At 45.8% G+C, this 26,374-nt stretch overlaps 1 protein-coding gene and 1 pseudogene across 15 annotated transcripts in view; both read left to right on the forward strand.

The window, feature by feature from the left end:
• Positions 1-750: 750 nt before the first annotated feature.
• Positions 751-26,374, forward strand: part of ST3GAL3 (ST3 beta-galactoside alpha-2,3-sialyltransferase 3) — a 226,258-nt gene continuing 200,634 nt past the window's right edge. For 14 of the 15 annotated variants that reach the window (XR_009214632.1, XR_009214631.1, XR_009214630.1 and 11 more), the window contains exon 1: positions 751-870. The gene's annotated coding sequence lies outside the window, so the exon portion shown is untranslated. Of the gene's footprint in view, positions 871-2,443; positions 2,567-26,374 lie in introns of those variants that run through there. The other variant, XM_058443255.1, reaches the window with a different exon arrangement.
• Positions 11,878-11,971, forward strand: LOC116473971 (U6 spliceosomal RNA; annotated as a pseudogene).

Below are 26,374 nucleotides of genomic sequence, written 5' to 3' on the forward strand. Positions count from 1 at the left end.
GGATTACCCTGAAGCGGGGATTTTAATGATGGAAGCAGGCAGAGCCTGGTGGGTGATTCTGTCAACAGAAAATTGCAATCATGCAGGGGCTGGGAGGGTTAGGATGAAAAAACTGGGGCCATTGGAGGCCCACTGTGGGTGGGAGGGAGCTGATTTTGGGGTGGGGGTGGGACTAGAGGGCAATACTGAAGGGGTTAAACAGGTTTTTGCTCCTCAAGAATTTGTTTGCCTGGGCCCAGGATTGGAGGGCTTCACACCAATACCCTGTGTATACAAGAATCAGATTTATAATACTTCCCCTTTTTTGTTACGTATGAACACTATAAACCAAATTATTTTGAAAACTGGTGCATCACCTTGTCCTTAGCAATAAAAATGTGTTGAGCAGAGGATTGGCTGTCTGCCCCAAGGAGCCCACGTGGCCCACATCAGGCTGGGGGTGTATCTAGAGTCATAGGCTCTGGAGCGGGGCTGTGTATTTTAAGACAAATCAGTAAGGCAGTCCCTAGGAAGTTCCAGAGAGTGGGTCCTTTGCTTGTCAAGCTCTGTATTAGGCCAAGTATGGTGGGTCATGGGAACAGGGACACTTCTGGCTCTGAGCACCTCTTTGTTGTGCTTGCTCTGCCTTAGAGACGGGCAGGATGAGGTAACAGAGGAAGCACCAGACCAATGAGTCCTCTCAACAGAGTATCTCTCACTGCTGCCCCATTTGATACATCTTTGTTGAGCTGGCCTAAGTTCATGCCAGCATCTGTGTTCTATACAAATTGTGGAACCAGTGTGAAGGATGGGGTGCATTTTTGGTGCTTGAAAAGCAAGGGACTCAACCTCCAGTGGGATCTTCAGATTGCTCTCCGAGCTGTCTAGTTGGTGAGAAGCTTCCCCGGAGGAAGACCCAATCTCCTTTGGCTGCTGGGTCCCTGAGGTCAAAGTGGACAAGGATGGGGAACCATAGAGCAGGGAGGGGGGCAATGAATAGGTGCAGGACTTGGGTGCCCCGGAGCTGCACCGGCTGGCCCTTAAACAGCCAGGCACTTCCTGTGGCATGGCCCTGTCCAGGTGCAGGAGAGGCTTGGATCAGCTCAGCTGCTCTGGATGCTTCCTTGTGTCCCTGCGGGTTGGGAGGTGGTTGCTACTTGGTATCTCATTGTGGAGAAAGGGAGGTGCAGGAGGTGATCTTTTCTATGTCAGCTCCCTCCTGGGGCCCAGAGAGGGAAGTTGGCCTTTTTTTTTTTTTTGTGCCTACACGCCACTTGGGGATTCCCAGGGGATGCAGCAAGGGAGGCTGGGCAGAACCAGGCCTTAGTGGATTGGTGAGAGAGCACTAATCCATACATCTTTGAAAGAGAGGAACACTTCAGCCTTTTTACACAGGGTCCCTACCTTTCTCGATGACCCCACTGCCTCCAGGTGTGGGCGCTGGGTTTAATCCCAGCAGTTTTTACTCAACAGCTGACCAGTTTTCCAGAAACTGCACTTTTTATTTTGGTCAACGTAATAACTTAGGAAACTGCAACTCAGGTGATCCAAATCACACAGACCGGCCCATTCTCTCCCCTACTGGCTGCCTATGCAGTCGGGTCGACCTCAAGAGAACTGGCCCCAGCCAAAAGCGGCACCTCCCGGCCTGCCAGTCGCCTCCTGCCTTAGGCAGCAACTCCCAGAAGCCTTTTTGTAGGGCAAACTGCCTTGCCTTTGTAAGGTAGGGCCTTTGGATCCAAGGTTGCAGTTTAAAGACCACCCGGGCTTTGTTGAGGAATTAAGTTTTTTAAATTCCGCCCCAGGCGGATAACACCAGGGCTCCGCCGCAGGAATGAAAAAGGAGTGGGAGGGCTGCAAAGTGTACGTGGCGCTTGGAGGCCCTGTGCCATGCGCGGACTAAAAATGTTCTACGAGTCTCTTAACGCTCACCCCCGTGCCCCCTTACCCACCAGGGCCCATGGAGGTCAGAGGCTTTCGGCCTCAGTGAGCGGAATGGGTGCGCTCACGACCTGGAGGGCGAGATGAGATGTCCCTCGGCGTGAAGTGGCCGTGACTACCCTAGCCCTTTGCGTTCCCCGCGCAGGCGACGAAGCAGGCTCTCGAGGGGAGACAGCCGTGCGTCCTCTGGGCCGTGAAGCCGGGGGAAGAGGGTTCCTCTAGACGGCTCGATGTGCCCAGGAAAGACACCCACGCTGAACTTGCAGGCTGGGGCGCTCCACCAGCTCGAACCTCTCACCCCGCACTCGCCGCGGCACTGGTCTCGTGGTAGGCGGGGTGGGCGGGACGGTAAATCCGCGGCTCCTGCGTCTATTGGGCTGCTCGGGGCAGTGCAGCTCCGCATTGGCCAGGCCCTCGCTCCGCCCAGCTTCCGCGAGCCCATTGGTCGCAGGCGCCCGACAGGGTCGCGGCCGCGCGCCCCGCCCGCCGCTGCGTCCCCACTATGGCGGCGCCCATGCAGCTCACCGCGTCGTGGGCGCCCGCCGGGGTACCCCGCGGCTGTCGCCGCCGCCTACGCCGTCGCCTCCGCCTTCCTGCCCCGCGTCGGGCCGGGCGCCACCTCCCCCCTGCCTCCCTCTCCGCTGTGGTAAGGGCCTGCCCAGTGCGCTTCGGGGCGCGATGGCTGACCGCGAATAACGGTCGCCGCGCTGCCCCGCCCCTCCCCCGCCGGCCGCGGGTCCCGGGCTGGGCGGGGCGCGGAGCCCGCGCGCTAGTGCCTGGGAAGGCGGGGTCGGGGCACGGCCCAGTCGTCCTTCGGGCTGGGGGCCCGGTACCTGGATGACCTCGCCTGGGTGGGGGCCGCCGAGTCTGGGGGAAAGGCCGGCCGGACGCAGGCCAGGAGGTCTGAGGTCATCTCCGTGTGAAATCCCGCAGCGCTGCGCACCTTGGCGCAGAGCACGGACACCATCATTCGGTCCCTGCTGTGGGAAGAGGGAAGAAAAGTCCAGGCAGCGCCTGAGCGGGAATCAGCAGCGTATGGGTAGCGGTTGTCATTGCTTACTGCTCTAGCGAGGGCCAGAACTGGGGTCAGTTTGATAGGCAAAGTACGCCTCTCTTGCTTCCTTTCCTTCTGGCACTTTCCCCCGTGTGTCCTCGGTGCTTTTGCTTGCAAGAGAAAATATCTTAGGGGAGCAGGTTTGGTTAGGAGAGTGTCCCATGAACATTTTGGATTCCTTTTTACAACAATGTCCATTTTTATGATTCCTCAGTAAGCCTCATTTTTGTTTGTTGCCTTCACGTATGAGGAAGGAGTGAAACCTGATAACTGAATGTAATTAATTGAGGGAGGGACCAGTGAAGGCAGCTATTACCTCAGAAAGTAAAATACTCAAACTTTTCAGTGGATGTGAAGTATAGATAGCTGGACATGAAGGTAGGAAAAAACTCTTACTAGCTTACTAAAAGTAAGATAGTCCCCATGATAAATTAGGTTGTTTCTAAGTCAGAATTATCTTGTAGAGATGATCACTGAAATGTTTGGTGTACTTTCAAGTCAACAGAGGATTAAAAGGAAGCTGGCACAGAAATTTATAACCAAATGATATTTTCAAATAATTTCTTAAGGCAATACAGCTCCTCCTATGATTAGAGATTCTTAACTCAAGGATATTTTGAGATATTAAGTGGTGAATCTCTCCATTTCACATGTCAACTAACCATGGTTTAATAAAAATAAAATGTTAATGATGAAACAAGGCATTCATGTTCTCAGAGACTAACAGACTGTGTATCAATCAATGGAACGCCTCTTGAGTACATATTTTATGCAAGGCATTGACTGAGGGGGACCTCAAAACCATTTAAGATAAGAAACTTGCTCTAATGGGCCTATAATATAGTTGAGGGAATAAAGCACACACATGACAGTGATAACTGTGATATGGTCTCTAGAATTCCAAGATGGTAGGTACTCTGAGAAACCGAGAAAAGGAGAAATCCATGTGTTTGAGGAAGGTTTCACAGGGAAGCTGAGACTTGAATTGGGTCATGAAGAGTGGGTAGGCCTGGCTGGATGAAGAGGAAGAAGTGAGCAGATGAGAAAGTGAGGATGACAAAGGTGCAGGGGAATCTGAGATGCTCATGGGTGGTTCTTAGCAGAAAAAGCAGGATATGAGGTTGCACAAAACGTAGGTTGATGGCATTAATCCAAGAGGTACCTTTGTCTCGTGTGGTGCAAAGAGTAAACAAGTAATAGAATTTACTTCAAAGGAAGCTGAAGCTAACTATCAGGAATACAGTAACACTTTACTTGCCATTGTCACTTTTCCTTTTTTTTTTGAGGCAGGGTCTCCCTCTGTCACCCATGCTGGAGTGCAGTGAACATGGCTCTCTGCAGCCTTGACTTCCTGGACTCAGGCGATCCTCCTGCCTCAGCTTCCCAAGTAGCTGTGACCACAGGCAGGTGACCTGGAGAATTAAAGAAATTTTTTTTTTTTTGTAGAGACAGGGTCTTGCCATGTTGCCCAGGCTGGTCTTGAACTCCTGGGCTCAAGAAATCCTCCCACCTTGCCCGGGCGCGATGGCTCACGCTTGTAATCCCAGCACTTTGGGAGGCCGAGGCGGGCGGATCACGAGGTCAGGAGATCGAGACCACGGTGAAACCCCGTCTCTACTAAAAATACAAAAAAAAATTAGCCGGGCGTGGTGGTGGGCGCCTGTAGTCCCAGCTACTCGGAGAGGCTGAGGCAGGAGAGTGGCGTGAACCCGGGAGGCGGAGCTTGCAGTGAGCCGAGATGGTGCCACTGCACTCCAGCCTGGGCGACAGAGTGAGACTCCCGTCTCAAAAAAAAAAAGAAATCCTCCCACCTTGAGTTCGAGACCAGCCTAGCCAACATGATGAAACCCCGTCTCTACTAAAAAAAAAAAAAAAAAAATACAAAAAATTAGCCAGGTGTGGTGGCAGGCGCCTGTAATCCCAGCTGCTCAGGAGGCTGAGGCAGGAGAATCGCTTGAACCGGGGAGGCAGAGGTTGCAGTGAGCCAAGATCGCGCCACTGCACTCCAGCCTGGGCAACAAGAGTGAAACTCGGTCAAAAAAAAGAAATCCTCCACCTCAACCTCCCAAAGTGTTGGGAATATAGGCGTGAGCCACCACATCTAGCCCACTGTCGCTTTTCTGATTCACCTCAGCTACTTGGAATAACAGTTCTCTCAACCCAGAAGCTGCACCGCAAGTTTATTCTTAACTTTTCTTCTTTTTTTCTCCCCTGTGTTTTTGGTTGGGTGCCAGGTCTTGTTGACCCTACTTCCACACTGTTTCTGGCATCTGCTTCTATTTTTGAGTCAGAGCCTCCCTCTGTCGCCCAGGCTGGAGTGCAGTGGCCCCATCTCAGCTCGCTGCAACCTCCACCACCCGGGTTAAAGAAATTCTCCTGTCTCAGCCTCCTGAGTAGCTGGGATGACAGGCGCATGCCACCACGCCCGGCTAATTTTTGTATTTTTAATAGAGACGAGGTTTCACCATGTTGGCCAGGCTGATATTGAACTCCTGATCTCAAGTGATCTGCCCACCTTAGCCTCCCAAAGTGCTGGGATTATAGGCATGAGCCACCATACCTAGCCTGGCATCTGCTTCTTTTCACTCCTACTGTCATCACACTGATCTGGCGCCATTGGACCATTCCTGTGAATTACCACAGAAGCCCCCTAACATTTTTTTCCTTCCATCTATCATGTGTATTGCCATCACTTCCAAGTTTGTCACTTCTCCAGCCAGGACTTCAAATGGCTCCCCATAATCTGTTGCGTTAGGCACAGACCAGCCTGGCATGGGCAATATGGGCAAACTGATTTCTTGCCATTCCGTTTTATTTTCCAGGTCAGTAGAACTATTTGCTCTTTGTGCTTTGCTGTTTGTGCTCTGTGTCTTTGCTCATGTTGGCTTTTTCTATCTTAAATAGTCTCCTTGACTTTAATTGTTCTTACGTATGTTTCAGGGCCATTTCATACGGAACTTCCTTTGTGAAGCTTGTCTGTACTTTTTCTTCTCATCTAGATGAGATGTCTCTCTTCTTTAAGTTTAAACCACCATAACATTAGTCTGCCTTTTTGCGATAATTGCCTTAAATCCTGCTTCTACCCACAGTATAAGACTGAAGCTATTTCAAGACATAGACTGTCCTCTTCATCATCCAACTTTGTACATAGTAGGTACTTGGCAAATATATTTTATCTTGAAAATAGCTTTGAACCAGGATGGATGCAAAGATAATTCTTTATCCAAACAAAATGTTTGTCATTAAAATCTATAAATAAAGTTGTTTATGTGAGAGAATCCCTTACTGAGAGATCTGTATTGACATAGATAGCTTGGATGAGGCTGCACTAACAAAAACCTCAAGACTTCAGTGGCGTAACAGAACAAAACTTGACTTCTCATTCGTGTGACGTGTCCAGCATGAGTGTACAGGAAACTCTTCACAGTCACTCAGGAACTGAGGCTGATAGAAACTCCATCTTAATATGATACTGCCATGACCATTTTGATTAAATGAAAAGATAGTGGTCAAGTGGTCATTGGCTTTTCAAGTTTCTGTCCCACTATGGCACATGCCACTTTCATTCCCATTTTCATTGGCCAAAGCAAGTCACATAGCCATGCCTAACTTTAAAGAAGGTTAGAGAATTTCAGTGTTAGCATATGTCTGGGAAGCAAAGAGCCAGAAATATTTGGTGCATAGCACTAATGACTACTGCCTCATCTGTGGTATCACAGCCCATTGAAGATTAGAGGTAGCACATCAGATGGGCTGCTAGAGACAAACATTGACAGTAGCAAGAAATAATAGCTCTAACCATGCATGGGGTAATGGTAGATTCAGAGTCAGAACTCTTACAAGCACTTGTAAATGCTCACAGGCCAAGGGTGTTGATACAAGGGCAATCTGTTACATCCCAGTTACAACACAGTCATTCCTGAGGAATGTCTTTTGCAAAACTGTGTTACAGCATTCTTAGTAACAAATACAGCAATGGTTCTGAGATAGCAAAAAATAAAAGTTAAATTATAATCAGGGTATTCAATTTATAAGAAATCGGGAAATGTGTAATAACTTTAGGTGCATTTTCACTCAAATGGTTAAAATTAAAAAATAATCTTAGTTTAACCCTTATTGGTTTAATTGAACCTAGCAAACTTGGTATTTGAGGAGGAGGTTTCACTATTGACAAATAATAGAAACAGTGCTGGTTGGAGCCCTGGTTCAGGAGACAGAAGATTTGGGTTCAGATCTTGGCTCTTCCACTATTAATAGTTGTCTGACAGTAAGCAGGAATCTTATTTTTGAGCCTAAGTTTCCTCATCAGTGAAATGCATGGGGCAGTTGTGAGAATTAAACAAGTCAGTTCCTGTAAAGTGCTTTGCAGAGCACGTGGTTCACAGTAAGCACTCATGATCACAGTACTTCTAACCAGCCGCATCAAGGTTAGAAGAAACTTGAGAAATCAGGTAAGGAGCCCTCAGAAATACAGGTAGAAGGGTTCCCCTGGATTTCCCCACCTTTTTTCTCCCTTGGACAGCATCCCTACGATCTCTTATTTTCACATTTTTCGTATTTTATGTGAGTGTGTACATTTCTGTCTCTCCTACTAGACCAGGTGCTCTCATCATTCCGTAAATGTGTACTGAACATGAGCTCTGCCAGGCTCTGCGCTAGGTGGTACCTTGATAGGTATGAAGGACATGTCCCTGGCCTCAAAGAGCCTCCAGTCTAGTAGGACCAGAAGCAAGTAAAGAATACATTATAACCAGAAGCAGAATATATTATAACAAGGGCTGTGGTTGAGGGTCTTGTGGGATCCTCTAAAAGCACACCTGATATCGTGGGGAATATGAGTAGTGGTTTTCTAGGGAAGTTCACATCCGACCTACATCTTGAAAAATCAGTAGTTATTAGCTGGGTGGATATGGGTTTAAAAGGCTTTTCACACGGGCAACAATGTGTGCTGTGGCCTAGAAGCAAAGAATGTGGCTGCATCCTAAAGACACTGGTGTGGCAGGAATATGGAGCCTGTTTGGGGAGTGTGTGGGAAATGAGGCTGCAGAAATCAGTCAAGAATAGATTGTGAAGGTCTTTGTGAGTTATGAAGTTGGAGCTTTATCCTGAAGGTGATTTGGTGCCACTGAAGGATTTGAAGATGGAAAGTGACTACTTTGTCAGCTTTGCCTTTCAGGAGCATCACTGTATGGAAGAGGCAGAATAGTGAATAGCTATTTCCCTCACGTGGGGAATTCTGAGGTTTGCAGCCATAGTACCATACCTACTACACAGAAGTCATAAAGTATTTATGCAGGATGAAGGTTATAATGAGGTAAGAACTGGACGGAAGGATAGTTACGCTGCTGCAGCATGTGACGGGCATGTCTGTGTGCTTCCTAGAGCTAGATGAGCAGCAGACCAGGATTTCAATCATAGTCTCACCAGTTTCTATTGTGTCACCTTGGATAGGCTTCAGAATCTCATGTCTTCTTGGTTTTCAAATTTGGAAAATGAGGACAAAAATTCCTACCTTGCCAGGTTGTCTGAGGATTGGAGGGAATAGATGTAAAAACCCTGGTCTTGTGCTATTAGTAGATATATACAAATAGTTTAATAATAAAACAACAGTTATAATATTTCTAATCTTTAGTATATTACCTGATTCATAGTAGGTGATCACTAGTCTTAAATCTCACTACCTAAAGATGCCAACATTGTGGGATTTTTTTTTTTTTTTTTTAGGTAAGTCCTCACTCTATCACCCAGGCTGGAGTGCACTGGCATGATATGATCACGATTCACTGCAGCCTCAACCTCCCCAGGCTCAGGTGGTCCTCCCACCTCAGCCTCCCAAATAGCTGGTACCACAGGCACTCACGCACCACCACGCCCAGCTAATTTTTCGTGTTTTGTGTAGAGACGTGGTTTCACCATATTGCCCACGCTGGTCTCGAGCTCCTGGGCTCAAGCGATCTGCCCAGCTCTGCCTCCCGAAGTGCTGGGTTTACACATGTGAGCCACCACCCCCAGCCACGTTGTGGTTTTATGTATGCATTTATTTTAGGTCTTTTTCTCACCATTATACTAACAAGGATATGCATTTTAAGTGATGGATGATGCTGGGCTGGAAGTGTTAGGCATAAAGGAATTACTCTGAGATCAAAAAGAGACAGTTGATAAGAATGCCATACGGGCCGGGTGCAGTAGCTCATACATGTGATCCCAGCACTTTGGGAGGCCGAGGTGGGTGGATTATCTGAGGTTAGGAGTTCGAGGCCAGCCTGGCCAATGTATTGAAACCCCGTCTCTATTAAAAATACAAAAAGTAGGCCAGGCGCGGTGGCTCACGCTTGTAATCCCAGCACTTTGGGAGGCCGAGGCAGGCGGATCACGAGGTCAGGAGATCGAGACCACGGTGAAACCCCGTCTCTACAAAAAAATACAAAAAATTAGCCGGGCGTGGTGGCGGGCGCCTGTAGTCCCAGCTACTCAGAGAGGCTGAGGCAGGAGTATGGCGTGAACCCGGGAGGCGGAGCTTGCAGTGAGCCGAGATTGCGCCACTGCATTCCAGCCTGGGCGAAAGAGCGAGACTCTGTCTCAAAAAAAACCGGACATGGTGGCAGGCCCTACAACCACTACTTAGGAGGTTGAGGCAGGGGAACACTTAACCGGAGGCAAAGTTGCATGACGAAATCTGCCGCTCACCCCACCTGGTGACAAAGACAAAATCACTCAAATACCGTACAAATTTAAACATTGTTGCCGGGCGCGGTGACTCATGCCTGTAATCCTAACACTTTGGGAGGCCGAGGTGGGCGGATTGCCTGAGTTCAGGAGTTCAAGAACAGCCTGGGCAACACGGTGAAACCCTGTCTCTACTAAAATACAAAAAAAAAAAAAAAATTAGCTGGGCATGGCAGCGTGCACCTGTAGTCCCAGCTACTCTGGAGGCTGAGGCAGGAGAATTGCTTGAACCTGGGAGGCGGAGGTTGCAGTGAGCCGAGATCACGCCACTGCATTCCACCCTGGGCGACAGAGCGAGACTCCATCTCCAAAAATAAAAGATTTAAACACTGTTTAAATGCCAACAGTTTATATGGCATTTAGCTATTCCCAACCCTGGCTCAGAGGTGACACAAGTGTGTGTGACCATAATATACTCACCAGATGGGGTTGCTAAAACATACACACTTCTCCTCGGCCTGTCATTGCCGACTTCTTCCCCCTGAAATTTTGCTCCTCCTCAGTCATCTTCTGATGATTTTTTTAAAGATGATAATGGAAGCTTAATTCATATTTATTTTCCATTAGATTCTTTATCTGATCATCCTGGCTTGACATGAGTTCCTCCTCTCTGAACTCCTGTAGAACTTAATTTATGTTACTCTGATGAAATGTCATCTACTGCCTTGGCCCATTATTTGTCTATATATCATAAATTTCCTCTTCCTTGATGTCAGTTTTTCTTGCAAAGTAACTGAAAGGTGGCATGTTTATGTATTTTTAACACAGCTTAAAAACTCACTGAACCCTTTTGTTTGGAATATGTTAAATCAGGAAATTCTGTTACTGAGGATTTAAAGTATGTAGCAGTTGTTCTCTTGGTCTCAGGATTCCCTTAAAGTTTAAAAATTATTGAATATTCCCAAATAACTTTCATGTTTGTGAGTATTGTCTGTCGATATTTAATGTTTTAAAAATCACTGAGTACAAAAAAAGAATGATAAAAAATGTTCATGGCTGGGCGCAGTGGCTCACGCCTATAATCCCAGCACTTTGGGAGGCTGAAGTAGGGGGATCACTTGAGCTCAGGAGTTTGAGACCAGCCTGGGCAACATAGTGAAACCCCATATCTACCAAAAATACAAAAAAATTAGCCAGGCATGGTAGCACATGCTTCTGGTACCCCCTACTTGGGAGGCTGAGGTGGGAGGATTGCCTGAGCCTGGGAGGCAGAGGTTGCAGTGAGCCGAGATCATGCCACTACACTCCAGCCTGGGGGACAGAGTGAGACTCTGTCTAAAAAAAAAAAAAAAAAGTTCAGCCTGGGTAACATAGTGAGACTACATCTCTTCAAAAAGTTAAAAAATTAGCCAAGCATGGTGGCACATCCCTGTAGCCCCAGCTACTAGGGAGGCTGACAGCAGGATTGCTTGAGCCTAGGAGGTTGAGGCTGCACTAAGCTGTGATCATGGTACTGCACTTGAGCATGGGTGACAGGGTGAGACCCTGTCTCAAAAATCACAATAACCCACAAGCATGCATACTGTTAACTGTGAGAAGAATCGTGGTCACCTCATCATGTTATGTAACCTCTAGAAAACTGCTGGACCCTCATAAGAGAACAAGAGTGAACAAGGCAAAGAATGTCTTAGAATTACTGTGAAAATAGTTCTAAACTCGTGGACCCCCTAAAAGGGTCTTGGGGACCCTTGAGGGTCCTTGGACTACACTTTGAGAACTGCTGGTATATAGATACGAGTTTTTGTGTGACTTTTATATTCTTTTGGTAACAACATAAGGATGGAAACATTAAAAACGTCTGTTCAAAATGCACTCTACAGTTTTCTTTAAAAAACAGCTAGTTTCTAGCCTCTGATAATATTAATGGCAAAAACCACAATTACTTTTGCACCAACCAAAATAGATGTTTGTCTTGGAAGGGCAGCTGTGTGTATTTTTGGAGTATCTGCTAGGTGCCATACTGCTTACATTTGCCATCCCAGGAAAGGTCACCAAACTGAGAACAACAACATTTTTGTAGAAGAAAAATATGTAACTGCTCTTTAAGTTCTAGAACTCTTATAAGCACTTGGTGACATGATAACTGGAGAACTTTTTCATGGTGCAGGTTTCAGAGTTTCTCGCTGTCTCATTGTCAAGTTTAGTTATGATCCTATTTAAAAGATCCTATTACGGGCTTGCTTTGGCAGCACGTATACTAAAATTGGAACGATACAGAGAAGATTAGGATGACACACAAATTTATGAAGTGTTCCATAAAAAGATCTTTTTAACATCCAATTTTTACGGAACTAACCATATTGATGTCATCCGTACTGCATGAACCGTACTACATTAGGACGTGAATGAGTGAATGGCGGTACCACACGCTCTACGCTGTGGAATTTTCACACTTCCTGAGGAGTCTTCCTGAACCTCATGTGCCACAGACATCTGATTTAGGGACTGCGTGAGGAGGCCAGTGTCCATGAAATTAAATACCAGAGAAGTTTATAAATAAGAGGTGTGGTATTTTTCTTCTAATACCCGGCTGAATCACTTTGAGTGCCCTTCGAGGTATACATCCCGTACATTCCCTCTTTGAGGGCAAATGGCCTGGGCTGTTATAATGGCCTCTTCTTGCTCTGTGCTTAGCCTTCTCCAGTCTGTTCTCCATATTGCTACACGAGCAGCCTTTCTAAAATGTAGATTTATGTCATTTGTCTGTGTACGTGGTTCCTCATTGCCAATGGGATAAATTTCAGACTCCTTAGCGTGGCTTATAATCCCTCTCCTGCCCTTCTGCTTCAGCTTCCCAGAGTCAGTTTAATTCAGGCAATGCCTCTGAAGCTTTTCCTGAGCCTCTTAGATAATTATTAATTGCCATAATCTCATAACATTTGTTATTTGTTTATTCCATAACTGCACGCATCACCCTGCTCCTTGAGGGCAGGCACCACTCCCTGTGTGTCCACTGCTTTACTCAGGTGTGTAATAATGGCTTTTGCTGGGACTGATAAGATGGCATAGCTGCTAGCATAGTTCCAGCATAGTTACTTTGCAATAGTCCAGCATAGTTTTTCTAAAATATGTCTTTCCTTTCTAAAAAAATATATGAGCAGATAAACAATATGGAACTACTGCATAGGCCTAAAACATGTAAAGTCTCAGAAATAGTAGCAAGGAAAGGGAACATTTATATTTTCTTTTTCTTTTCTTTTTTTTTTTTTTTCGAAATGGGGCCTTGCTCTGTTGCTTAGGCTGGAGTGCAGGGGTGCAGTTACGGCTACTGCAGCCTTGACCTCCTGGGCTCAAGTGATCCTCCCACCTTAGCCTCCTGAATTGCTGGGATTACAGGTGCACACCACCATGCCCTGGTAATTTTTTTTTCTTTTGTATTTTTTTGTAGAGATGGGGTTTTGCCATGTTGCCCAGGCTGGTCTCAAACTCCTGAACTCAAGTGATATGCCCACCTTAGCCTCCCAAAGTATTGGGATTACAGGCGTGAGCCACCGTGCCCAGCCTATATTTTCTAATGATGTATTTTACACATATAAGAACAGAACAAATAGTTATACCTATCATTAATTTTTTTTTTTAAATGAGATGGAGTTTCACTCTTGTTGCCCAGGCTGGAGTGCAATGGCACGACCTTGGCTTACTGCAACCTCCACCTCCCGGGTTCAAGTGATTCTCCTGCCTCAGCCTCCCGAGTAGCTGGGGTTACAGGCATGTGCCACCACTCTCGGCTAATGTTTGTATTTTTAGTAGAGACAGGGTTTCTCCATGTTGCTCAGGCTGGGCTTGAACTCTGGACCTCAGGTGATCCACCCACCTCGGCCTCCCAAAGTGTTGGGATTAGAGGCGTGAGCCACCACGCCCGGCCCTATCATTAAATCTTTTTTTTTTTTTTTTTTTTTGAGATGGAGTCTCGCTCTGTCGCCCAGGCTAGAGTGCAGTGGTGCGATCTCGGCTCACTGCAAGCTACCCCTCCTGGGTTCACGCCATTCTCCTGCCTCAGCCTCCTGAGTAGCTGGGACTATAGGTGCCCGCCACCATGCCCGGCTAATTTTTTGTATTTTTAGTAGAGATGGGGTTTCACCGTGTTAGCCAGGATGGTCTCGATCTCCCGACCTCGTGATCTGCCCGCCTCGGCCTCTCAAAGTGCTGGGACACAGGCGTGAGCCACCGCACCCATCTATCATTAAATCTTAATATGCCATCTTGCTTGAGTTTTTTTTTTATTTTTTAAATAAAGAGAACATTACATTTTTACTGAAAGGCTTCCTAATGTGTTTTTCCCTTCTTCTCCCTCCTTCAACAGAAAAAAGCCACTGTTTGAGTTAAAGGTGTTTAAAGTTCCCATACGTGTTTTTATCCTTCTGCTACATCTTTTTTTTTTTTTTTTAGGATGGAGTCTCACTCTGTCACCCAGGCAGGAGTGCAGTGGAGTGATCTTGGCTCACTGCAACCTCCACCTCCCAGGTTCACATGATTCTCCTGCCTCAGCCTCCTGAGTAGCTGAGATTACAGGGGCCCACCACCACGCTTGGTTAATTTTTGTATTTTTAGTAGAGACAAGGTTTCACCATGTTGGCCAGGCTGGTCCCAAACCCCTGACATCAGGTGCTCTGCCTGCCTTGGCCTCCCAAAGTGTTGGGATTACAGGCGTGAGCCACCACACCAGGCCTCTTACCTACTTCTAAAGGGAGTACCTGGCCAATGACAAAGTATTTTTCAGCTTTCCTCTTCTGTTCTCTGTTTTTTTTTTTTTTTTTTTTTTTTTGACCCGGGGGGCGGAGTCTCGCTCTGTCGCCCAGGCTGGAGTGCAGTGGCGCAATCTTGGCTCACTGCAAGCTCCGCCTCCCGGGTTCACGCCATTCTCCTGCCTCAGCCTCTCCGAGTAGCTGGGACTACAGGCGCCCGCCACCACGCCCGGCTAATTTTTTTGTATTTTTAGTAGAGACAGGGTTTCACCGTGGTCTCGATCTCCTGACCTCGTGATCCACCTGCCTCGGCCTCCCAAAGTGCTGGGATTACAAGCGTGAGCCACCGCGCCCGGCCCTGTTCTCTGTTTTTAAAACCATTGTAGGTCATCTGATTTCTACTCAGGAAGTCACTGACTACTCATCTTGCAGGAGTCTGGATCCAATTAAAAGAGATAAATCACATGGTAATTTGAATAGATAAGGTTTAACGTAAGAATTACTTAACTATTACAGAGAATTGGAGTAATGTAAGACTGGCTAATAAGAAGTAAAGAAATAAGCACACAGAAAGATGGTTAACATCATCAGCCTTCAGGGGAGTGCAGATCAAAACTACCATGAGATGCTACCTCACACTCTATGGTGGCTGGAATCAAAACAGCAGATAAGAATAAGTGGTGGCTTGGGGCCAGGCACGGTGGCTCATGCTGGTAATCCTAGCACTTTGGGAGGCCAAGATGAGTGGATTGCCTGAGCTCAGGAGTTCGAGACCAGCCTGGGCAACATGGCGAAACCTCGTCTCTACTAAAATACAAAAACAAATCAGCCAGGTGTGGTGGTGGGTGCCTGTAATCCCAGCTACATGGGAGGCTGAGGCATGAGAATTGCTTGAACCTGGGAGGGTGAAGTTGCAGTGAGCCAAGACCATGCCACTGCACTCCAGCCTGGGCAACAAAGTGAAACTGTGTCTCAAAAAAAAAAAATAAGCAGTGGCTTGGGAGGCTGAGGTGGGCGGATCACTTGAGGTCAGGAGTTTCGACACCAGCCTGGCCAACATGGCGAAAGCCCGTCTCTACTGAAATTACAAAAATTAGCCAGGTATGGTGGCATATGCCTGTAATCCCAGCTACTCTGGAGGGTGAGGCAGGAGAATCACTTGAAACTGAGAGGCGGAGGTTTCAGTGAGCCGAGATCACACCACTGCATTCCAGCCTGAGCGACAGAGCAAGACTATGTCTCAAAAAAAAAAAAAAAAAAAAAGAATAAGCAGTGGCTTACACCTATAATCCCACCACTTTGGGATTTGAAGTGGGAGGATTACTTGAGCCCAGGAGTTAGAGACCATCCTGTGCAACACAGTGAGACCCCATCTTTACAAAAAATAGAATAATTAGCCAGGCATGTAGTCCCAGCTGCTCAGGAAGCTGAGGCAGGAAGATTGCTTGAGCCTAGGAGGCTGCAGCTGCACTGAGCTGAGGTCATGACACTGCACTCCAGCCTGGATCACAGAGTGATACCCTGTCTCTTAAAGAAAAAAATAATAAGTGTTAGAGCTGGTGATGTGGAGAAATTGGAATGCTCATTCGCTGCTGGTGGGAATGTAAAATGTGTAGCCACTTTGGGAAACACGCTGTCATTTCTTCAAGCAGTCAAACAGAATTACCATACAACCAGTAGATGTCATTCTAGGTGTCCTAGTCCATTTTGTGTTACTATAACAATAGCTGAGACTGGGTAATTTATAAAAAACAGATTTATTTCTTACAGTTTTGGAGGCTGGGTAGTCCAAGATCAAGGGGCTGGCATGTCGTGAGGGCCTCCTTGCTGTATCATCTCATGGCAGGACCTGGAAGGGCAAGAGAGAGTGAGGGAGAGAGAGAAAGAGACTGAACTCACAGCCTCAAGCCCTTTTATAATTGACATTAATCCGGTCATGAGGGTGGAGCCCTCATGACCTAAATACCTCTCATTAGGCTGCACCTCCCAGCACTGTTGTATTGGAGATTAAGTTTCCAACACATGCTTTTTTGGGGGACATGTTCAAACCACAGCTCTAGTTACATACCCACTTCCACTCTTAGGTGTATGCCCAAGAGTATGTCCATACACAAATGTATACGTGAATGTTCATAGCAGCGTTATTCAGCCAAAAAGTAGAAACAACCCAAATGTCTTGCCAGCTGATGAATGGTTAAATAAAATATGGTATATTCCTAGATTGAAATAGTATTCAGCAATAAAAACAATGAAGTACTGGGCCAGGCATAGTGGCTCATGCCTATAATTCTGGCACTTTGGGAGGCTGAAGCAGGAGGATTGCTTGAGGCCAGGAGTTCAAGACTAGCCTGGGAAACATAGTGAGACCTTATCTCCACAAAAGTAAAAAATTAGCCAGGCGTGGTAGTGCATACCTGTAGTTTCAGTTACTTGGGAGGTTGAGGTGGGAGGATCACTTGAGCCCAATAGTTGGAGGCTGCAGTGTGCCATGATCGTACCACTGCACTCTAGCCTGTGCAACAGAGCAAGACCCTGTCTCTTAAAAAAAAAAAGAAGAAGAAGAAATGAAGTACCTATCATTAAATCTTTTTTTTTTTTTTTTTTTTTTTTTAAATGAGACGGAGTTTCCCTCTTGTTGCCCAGGCTGGAGTGCAATGGCATGACCTTGGCTTACTGTAACCTCCACCCACCAGGTTCAAGTTATTCTCCTGCCTCAGCCTCCCGAGTAGCTGGGATTACAGGCATGCGCCACCACGCCCAGCTAATTTTGTAGTTTTAGTAGAGACGGGGTTTCTCCGTGTTGGTCAGGCTGGTCTCGAACTCCCGACCTCAGGTGATCCGCCCGCCTCAGCCTCCCAAAGTGCTGGGATTACAGGCATGAGCCACTGTGCCTGGCTCTTTTTTTGTTTTGTTTTGAGACAGAGTTTTGCTCTTGTCCAGGCTGGAGTGCAATGGTGTGACCTCAGCTCGCTGCCACCTCCGCCTCCTGGATTCAAGCGATTCTCCTGCCTCAGCCTCCTGAGTAGCTGAGATTACAGGCATGTGCCACTGCGCCTGACTGATTTTGTACTTTTAGTAGAAACACGGTTTCACCATGTTGGTCAGGCTGGTCTTGAACTCCTGACCTAAGGTGATCCACCTGCCTCGGCTTCCCAAAGTGCTGGGCTTACAGGCGTGAGCCACATGCCCGGCCCTCTTATGTATTTCTTTTCAAGCACACTGTAACGGATTGAATAATCAGTTAGTCAACAGACAGTTTTTGAGCACCTACCAGGGATAAAATGGTGAACAAAATAGACATGTTCCTTGCCTGGATCAGCCAGAATATAAATATTAAATTATTGTAGATACTTAGGAAATTATAAATGCACAATGTAATGGGATAGGGATATATAGGTATGGTAGGACTATATGACAGGGAGACCTAACCTAAAGCCTGGAGACAGGTAATGCTTCCCTAAAGAATTAAGGTTTTAGCTGAGACGTAAAAGATAAGTAAGAGTTGGCTAGATGAAGTGGTGGGGTCAGGAGGGCTTCAGCCTGACATTGGGAGGTAAATAAAGCGGTGAGTCAGAAGGGCTTCAGCCTGACATTGGAAGGGCATGATAAGTTGAAAACACTGAGAGAAGCTCCATGTTGCAGGCTCATAAAAAGATGAGGTGGCAAGAGATGTGGAGGAGAGCTGGGAAGGGGCCAGATGTCTAGGCTTTGTTTAAGGAGTCTGAGACTTTACCCTAAAGAAAATGGGAAATGTATGAAGTTTAAGCCTGGGAGTGAAATAATCCTGTCACATTGGCTGCTGTGTGGAGAATGAATTGGGCAAGGGCAAGAATGGATGTAGGAGGCTTACTAGGCTATTGTAGTAGTCCATGCAAAAGGTTATGGTGACTTGAATTAGGATGGTGGCAGTGAAGAGGGAGGGATGTGTGGCTTCAGGAAGTATTTAGGGATAAAATTTGTAGGACTTGATTGATGATGTGTGCAGGATGAGAGTGAAGAGGAGTCTAGTGTCAAGGCTAATTTCCAGGTTTCTTATAGAAGTGTCTGTGAAAGGGTTGACTTTGATTGAGATAGTAGATGCTGGAGGAAGAGGAATTCCTCGGGGTGAAACATCTAGATGATGAGGTGTAGCAAGAAGTTACATACTTGGACTTGGAACTCAGAAGGGATATCTACGCTGAATATGTAAAATTTGGGATAGTGACATAGTTTGGATATTTGTTCTCTCCAAATTTAATGTTGAAATTTGATCCCCAGTGTTGGAGGTAGAGCCTAGTGAGAGGTCTTTGGGTCATGGGAGCGGATCCCTCATAAACTGCTTGGTGCAGTCCCTGCATAATGAGTGACTTTTCCCTCAGAGCTGGTTATTTAAAAGAGGCGGCTGGGTGCGGTGGCTCACGCTTGTAATCCCAGCACTTTGGGAGGCCGAGGCGGGCGGATCACGAGGTCAGGAGATCGAGACCACGGTGAAACCCCGTCTCTACTAAAAATACAAAAAATTAGCCAGGCGTGGTGGCGGGCGCCTGTAGTCCCAGCTACTCGGAGAGGCTGAGGCAGGAGAATGGCGTGAACCTGGGAGGCGGAGCTTGCAGTGAGCCGAGATTGCGCCACTGCATTCCAGCCTGGGCGACAGAGCGAGACTCCGTCTCAAAAAAAATAAATAAATAAAAATAAAAATAAAAAATAAAAGAGGGTGGCAACCTTCCCCTCTCTCTCTTCTCTCCTTTTTTTTTTTTTGAGATAGAGTCTCGTTCTATCACCCAGGCTGGAGTGCAGTGGCATGAACTGGGCTCACGGTAACCTCAGCCTCCCAGATTCAAGTGATTCTTCTGCCTCAGCCTCCTGAGTAGCTGGGATTACAGGCATGCACCACCACACCCAGCTAAGTTTTGTATTTTTAGTAGAGACGGGAGTTCACCGTGTTGGCCAGACTGGTCTCAAACTCCTGACCTCAGGTGATCCACCTGCCTCAGCCTCCCAAAGTGCTGGAATTACAGGCGTGAGCCACCACGCCCAGCCTTCCCTCCTCTCTTGGCATGTGATGTCTGCTCCCTTTCCCCTTCTGCCATGAACGGAAGTACCCTGAAGCTCTCATCAGAAGTGGATGCTGGTGCCTTGCTTCTTATACAGCCTAGAGAACTGTGAGCCAAATAAACTCTTTTCTTTAGAAATTACCCAGTCTCAGGTATTTCTTTTTTCTTTTTTTATATCAGTCGCAAGTATTTCTTTTTTCTTTTTTTTTTAGACAGAGTCCTACTCTGTTGCCCAGGATGGAGTGCAGTGGCATGATCTCAGCTCACTGCAACCTCTGCCTCCTGGGTTCAAGTGATTCTTCTGTCTCAGCTTCCCGAGTATTTGGGTTTACAGGCACACATCACCATGCCTGGCTAATTTTTGTATTTTTAGTAGAGATGAGGTTTCACCATGTTGGCCAGGCTGGTCTCGAACTCCTGACCTCAGGTGATCTGCCCGCCTCGGCCTCCCAAAGTGCTGGGATTACAGGCGTGAGCCACCGTGTCCAGCCTCAGGTATTTCTTTATAGCAAAGTAAATGGACTAAGAGTCAGCATAATGGTGGTAAATGAAGTCACAGAAGAGGATGACATTGCTTTGGGGATATCTGCAGAATGAGAATGTAAGAAAGCCTAAGATAGCACCCTGAGCTGCTCTCTATATTTAAAATTGTTGTGTGCGTATGTATATATATGTATGCATATATATATGCATTCAAATTATACCTTTAGAATGTGTTACTTTTTGGAATGTGTACAAATTATATTGTGTCTAGAGTTGGGGAATATAATTGGAAATATATTTTATTTATTTATTTATTTATTTATTTATTTTTTGAGATAGGGTCTCACTCTGTTTCCCAGTCTGGATTGCAGTGGTGCAATCTCAGCTAACTGCAACGTCTGCCTCCCGTGCTCAAGTGATCTTCCTGCTTCAGCCCCATGAGTAGCTGGGACTACAGGCCCTCACCACCACACCTGGCTATTTTCATTTTTTTTATTTTGTAGAGCTGGGGTTTCGCCATGTTGCCCAGGCTGGTCTCAAACTCCTGAGCTCATGCCATCTGCCTTCCTCAGCCTCCCAAAGTGCTGGGATTACAGGCTATTTTATTTTTAAACAAACTCTTCTTGAGTGTTACTATATTTGAGGCACTATGTTGATAAATGTTAGTGATTTAACAGACCTGAATTATAGGTTCTTTTTTCAAATTGTATGCTAATTATCTGCAGAGACAGAAAAAGAGACAAGATGTTTTCTAAATGCTATGGTAGAGATGAGCATGGGATGTTATGGAGCACAGTCATGGTGTAGGACTGTGATTAAGGAAAGCTTCCTGAAGGAGCTAACACTTGAACACAGTCCTAAAAGATGAGTGGCAAAGAAGACAGAGAAAGGCTCTTACCACCTCTCACAGTTTCAGGGGCTGTATAAAGGTCAAATTGCGGGAGGACTGTAAGGTGTCCAGTGGATTTGGCACTTAAGAGGTCAGTGGTAAACTCATTTACCACAGTGACAGGTGGGATTAGAAGCCAGATTGGATCACAGAGTTGAAGAATTAATGAGAAGAGAGAAGTCAGAAGTCTTCTAAGGTGGGGCCTGAGTTTCTGTGTTTCAGTGTCCTCGCTGCCATGTGTAATCCCTGGCACATAGTGTTTGTCCTGTTAGCTTTGGACGGAAGAGAGCCACTTCCCTCTCTGGGATAAGATGCATGTGTGTGGAGAGGATGAGTCCAGATCGCTGTGCTCCATCGGCATTCTAGAGGGAGCATCTGCAACTCTTTACCTGCATGCTTTTTTCTTTTTTCTTTTCTTTCTTTTTCTGTGAGATGGAGTTTCACTCTTGTTGCTCAGGCTGCAGTGCAGTGGTGCAATCTTGTCTTACGAAAACCTCTGCCTCCCAGGTTCAAGCTATTCTCCTGCCTCAGCCTCCCAAGTAGCTGGGATTATAGGCATGCGCCACCACGCCCAGCTAATTTTGTATTTTAGTGGAGACGGGGTTTTACCATGTTGGTCAGACTGGTCTTGAACTGACCTCAGGTGATCCACCCACCTCGGCCTCTCAAAGTGCTAGGATTATGGCATGAGCCACTCCGCCTGGCCTGCATGCTTTTTTCTGACCATACAGGGAGGCCAAGTGCAGTCCCACAGCCAGAATTCTGTCTTAATCTACTTCTAGCATTTTTATTTTTTATTTATCTTTTTCTGTCTCTCATGGTTGAGTGCCTGATACTCTTATTTAATTTAATTAATTAATTAATTTTTTTGAGACAGTGTCTCACTCTGTCACCCAGGCTGGAGTGTAGTGGCATGGTCTCAGTTCACTGCAGCCTCCACTTCCCAGTCTTAAGTGATCCTCCCACCTCAGCCTCCTGAGTTGCTGGGACTACAGGCATGCACCACCATGCCTAGCTAATTTTTGTATTTTTTGTAGAGACGGTTTCACCATGTTGCCCAGGCTAATGTCGAACTCCTAGGGTCAAGTGATGTGCCTGCCTTAGCTTCCCAAAGTGCTGGGATTATAGGCGTGAGCCATTGCACCCGGCCGTATGTTTTATTTTTCTCATTTAGTACGATACCAAAAACATTTCTCTATACCATTAAAAAATTTTTTTAAGTTTATGCAGCCATTTTAAGTGGCTGCATAAACTCTCATTTAGATGTTTATTTGAACATTTAGTTTAAAATTCTTTTCGCTTTTAACTGTTCATTTTGAAATAATTTCTCATTTACAAAAGAGTTGTAGAAATATTACAAAGAACTCCCATATATCCCCTTCAGCTAGCTTATTGTGATGTCTGTCAGATTTCTCAACTGCAAAGTTACTCTGTTCCCCTCTGTTAATAATTAGTGAGGAAATAGTTTAAAACTATTTTATATCTTATTTCTTATTTATTTGTTTATAAGAGACAGGGTCTTGCTCTGTCACTAAGGCTGGAGTGCAGTGGCATGATCTTAGCTCATTGCGGCCTCTAACTCCTGGGCTCAAGCAATCCTCCTTCCTCAGCCTCCCAAGTAGCTGGGACTACAGGCACATGCCACTACGCCTAGCTAATCTTAAAATTTTTTCTAGAGATGGAATTTTGCTGTGTTGCCCAGGCTGGTCTTGAACTCTTGGCCTCATGTGATCCCCCTACTTTGGTCTCCCAAAGTGCTAGTATTACAGGCATGGGCTACTGTGCCTGGCCTATATCCCATTTCTTTTTCTTTTCTTGAGACAGAGTCTTGTTCTCTTGTCCGGGCTGGAGTGCAGTGGCACCATCTTGGCTCACTGCAACCTCCGCCTCCCGAGTTCAAGCAATTCTTCTGCCTCAGCCACACAAGTAGCTGAGATTACAGGTGCGTGCCACCATGCCTGGCTAATTTTTGTATTTTTAGTAATATGGGGTTTCCCCATGTTGGCCAGGCTGGTCTCGAACTCCTGACCTCAAGTGATCCGCCTGCCTCGGCCTCCCAAAGTGCTGAGATTACAGGCCTGAGCCACTGTGTCTGGCCCTGTATCCCATTTCTTGTAAAACTTGTACACATTAATTTTAGCATCCATTGATGTTTCTTAGGTGAATTATTACTATAATGGTTCCTAAATGGTGATTTTCTAATTACATTATTCCTTCTATTTTCATCAGCTGTCATTTCACTCTGAGAGCTTTCTCCCCTCTTCGTTTATTAGATTCTTATTTAATGGATTATTTATCTTGATGCTGAATTGCTCCATATCTGACCAGTAGGAGCTCCTCAGGCTGATTCCTTTTTCCTTTTGACCTGTTCTCTCTCTGAGCGTTTTCCCACTTTCAGGCACAACAAGGTGGCCCAGACTTATCTTACACCTTCTCTGCCCCAGCCTTAGAGTCAGCCATTCTTCCAAGGAGACCTGCTTCCTTTTTTTTTTTTTTTTAAACAATTGTTTATTAAACTCCTGCTATATGCTATAAGATGATGAGCAAAACCAGACACAATTTCAGCCCTGGCAAGAGAAAAGGGAGGTCGATATTAATCAAGTAATAACATTAATGGGGGCATTTCTCAAGTGAGAGAAGTGCACTAAGGAAAGAAATGTGATTCTATGATAGGGTAATAAAAGATCCTTGACTGGGGAGGGGCAGCTTACCAGTAATTAACTGATCTGAAGAATCAGTAGAAATTAACTTGGTAAAAAGTGAAAGTGGATGGCTGAGTGGGACCAGCATTCAGAAGGCAGGTGCCTGCAGAGAAAGCCATCAGTTTTAACAAGAAATGCTGTATCAGAGATGAAACTAAACCTGTTCCTCATCTTTTCTTCTTGCTTCAAACATAAATTTGAAAAATCATTTGTGCTGTCTTTAGCCTCATCCTTTCCCCAAACTTCACATTGTTCTGGGTTTTAGGTGTCTCACATTTTTTTTCTCCCAGAAGACCCATGACTCCTCTTGAATATTAAGTGCCTTTTTCTATCTGTGTCCTAAACCTTTTTTAAAAAAATAATTTCAACTTTTATTTTCAATTCAGTGAGTACATGTTCAGGTTTGTTACATGGGTATTGTGTGATGCTGAGATTTGGAGTATGATTGATCCTGTCACCCATGTACTCAGCATAGTACCCAACAGTTCATTTTTTAACCCTTGCGCCTTCACCCCTCATCCCCATCTAGTAGTCTCCAGTGTCTGTTATTGCCATCTGTGTGTCCGTAAGTACCCAATGTTTAGCTGCCACTTACAAGTAAGAACATGTGGTATTTGGTTTTCTGTTCCTGAGTTAATTTGCTTAGGATGATGGCCTCCAGCAGCAACCATGTTGCTGCAAAGACCTGAATTCATTCTTTTTTATGGCTGCACCCTGCTTCTTGTTAGTGGAGAATAGTGTTTCAAAACCAAGATTTACGGAGGTTACGGTGAGCTGAAATCGCACCATTGCACTCCAGCCTGGTCAACAAGAGCGAAACTCCGTCTCAGAAAACAAAAACAAAAACAAAAACACCACCAAAATCTAGGTACTAGATATGCTTCATGCTGTTTATGACCACTGCCAGGCTCTTTCTGTGGGCAGAGCTAAAGAATATATGTGGGGGGGGTGGGCACAGTGGCGCATGCCTATAATCCCAGCACTTTGGGAGGGCAAGGCAGGAGGATCATTTGAGTCTAGGAGTTTGAGACCAGCCTGGGCCACATAGCAAGACCCTGTCTCCACAAAAAGTTAAAAATATTTTAGTAGCTGGACATGGTGACACGTGCCTATGGTCCTACCTACTTGGGAAGCCGAGATGGGAGGATCACTTGAGACCAGGAGGTCGAGGTTGCAGTGAGGTATGATCACGCCACTGCACTCTGGTCTGAACGACAGAAGCAGTGTTTAAAAAGAAATTATATGTGTGTATACACACAAATGTACACACACTATCTGCACTGTATTTATTTTTTATATCTTTGTATATATACACACACATATATACACATATGTATACACATATATGTACATATACACACACACATATATATTTCTGTATTATTGTTAGTTTTGAGACAGAGTCTCTCTTTGTCGCCCAGGCTGGAGTGCAGTTGCATGTTCTCAGCTCACTGCAGCCTTCACTGCCTAGGCTCAAGCGCTCCTCCCACCGCAGACTCCTGAGTGACTAGGACTACAGGCACGTGCCACGAGGCCTAGCTAATTTTTAAATTTTTTGTAGAGACAATTTTTTTTCTTTTTTTTTGAGACAGAGTCTCACTCTGTCACCCAGGCTGGAGTGCAGTGCCGTGATCTGGGCTCACTGCAACCTCTGCCTCCCCAGTTCGAGCGATTCTCCTGCCTCAGCCTCCCAAGTAGCTGGGATTACAGGTGTCCACCACCATGCCCAGCTATCGAGACAATTTTTTGTAGAGACTATATTGCCCAGGCTGGTCTCAAACTCTGGGCTCAAGTGATCCTTACGCCTTGGCCTCCCAAAGTACTGGGATTACAGATGTGAGCCACCACACCTGGTTATATATTAAAAACCATTTTTTTTTTCCCCACGGAATACCTCCGATTTCAATACAAGTCAAAAGATTAATTCCAGTTTTTCCTTTCCATATTTGTAACTTTCTTCTCCATCATTGGGAAATCTTGTTCCCATTAGCTTCAATACATTTACTTACCCGGTCAATCCCAAATCACCTGTTGCCACAACCTAGACCCCTCACAGGACTAATGTCTCTCTCTCCCCTTTCACCCCAGGCACGTGTGACTCTCCCTAAAGCCTACTGGTTTTTAGATTAAATTATTTAGAAAGGAAGGGATAGAGGGACTTCATTTCTTTTATGGATGCATAGTACCTATTTTGTGTATGTACCATAGTTGATTCAACCCCTGTTGAAGGACATTTGGAGTACATTGAGTCTTATTCTGTTATGTTACAAATAGTGCTGCAGTAAGTGGCCATTCACATAAGACTTTTTGTATTTTTGTCAGTGTATCTTTGGGATAGTTTCTTAGAAGTGAGACTGTTGGGTTAAAGGGTTAAAAGCATGTGTAATTTTGTCAGATATTTTCAAATCTCTTCCACCACCAGTAATGTATGAAAGAGCCTGTTTTTACCCCACAGCCTCACTTCTAGAATGTGTCTGACTTTTGTCCTAGCGGCGAGTTTGAAATTACATCTCTCACAGGATCTCGGGATATTGTTCTCCTTGTCTTGGAGGCTTTGGCTTCCTTTAAGCTCTTTTTTGCTCTTGTGTATGTTGTCTACTTTCGGAAATCAGTTTCTTCCTTGGGATTTGTTTTACTCTTGTCATTTGAAGATTGTTTTTGCTAATGGAAAAGACTGAAATAAAACAGGTGATTACTTCAGCCTTCTCACTGCCATATTTGTTGAAAGAATGGGTACATCTGTTGACTCACTGACTGTTGCGTGTCTGCCAGAGCCTTGGGCTGTGGTCACTGTATGGTTGTGACAACTTAGCATCACATCTCTTGCATTCAGCACAGAAAGAAGGGAGAGGGGTGGTGCCAGCCACCTCTGCCCCCTTCTA

This window comes from Hylobates moloch, unplaced genomic scaffold (assembly GCF_009828535.3).
Source record: "Hylobates moloch isolate HMO894 unplaced genomic scaffold, HMol_V3 SCAFFOLD_8, whole genome shotgun sequence".
NCBI classification, from domain to species: Eukaryota; Metazoa; Chordata; class Mammalia; order Primates; family Hylobatidae; genus Hylobates; species Hylobates moloch.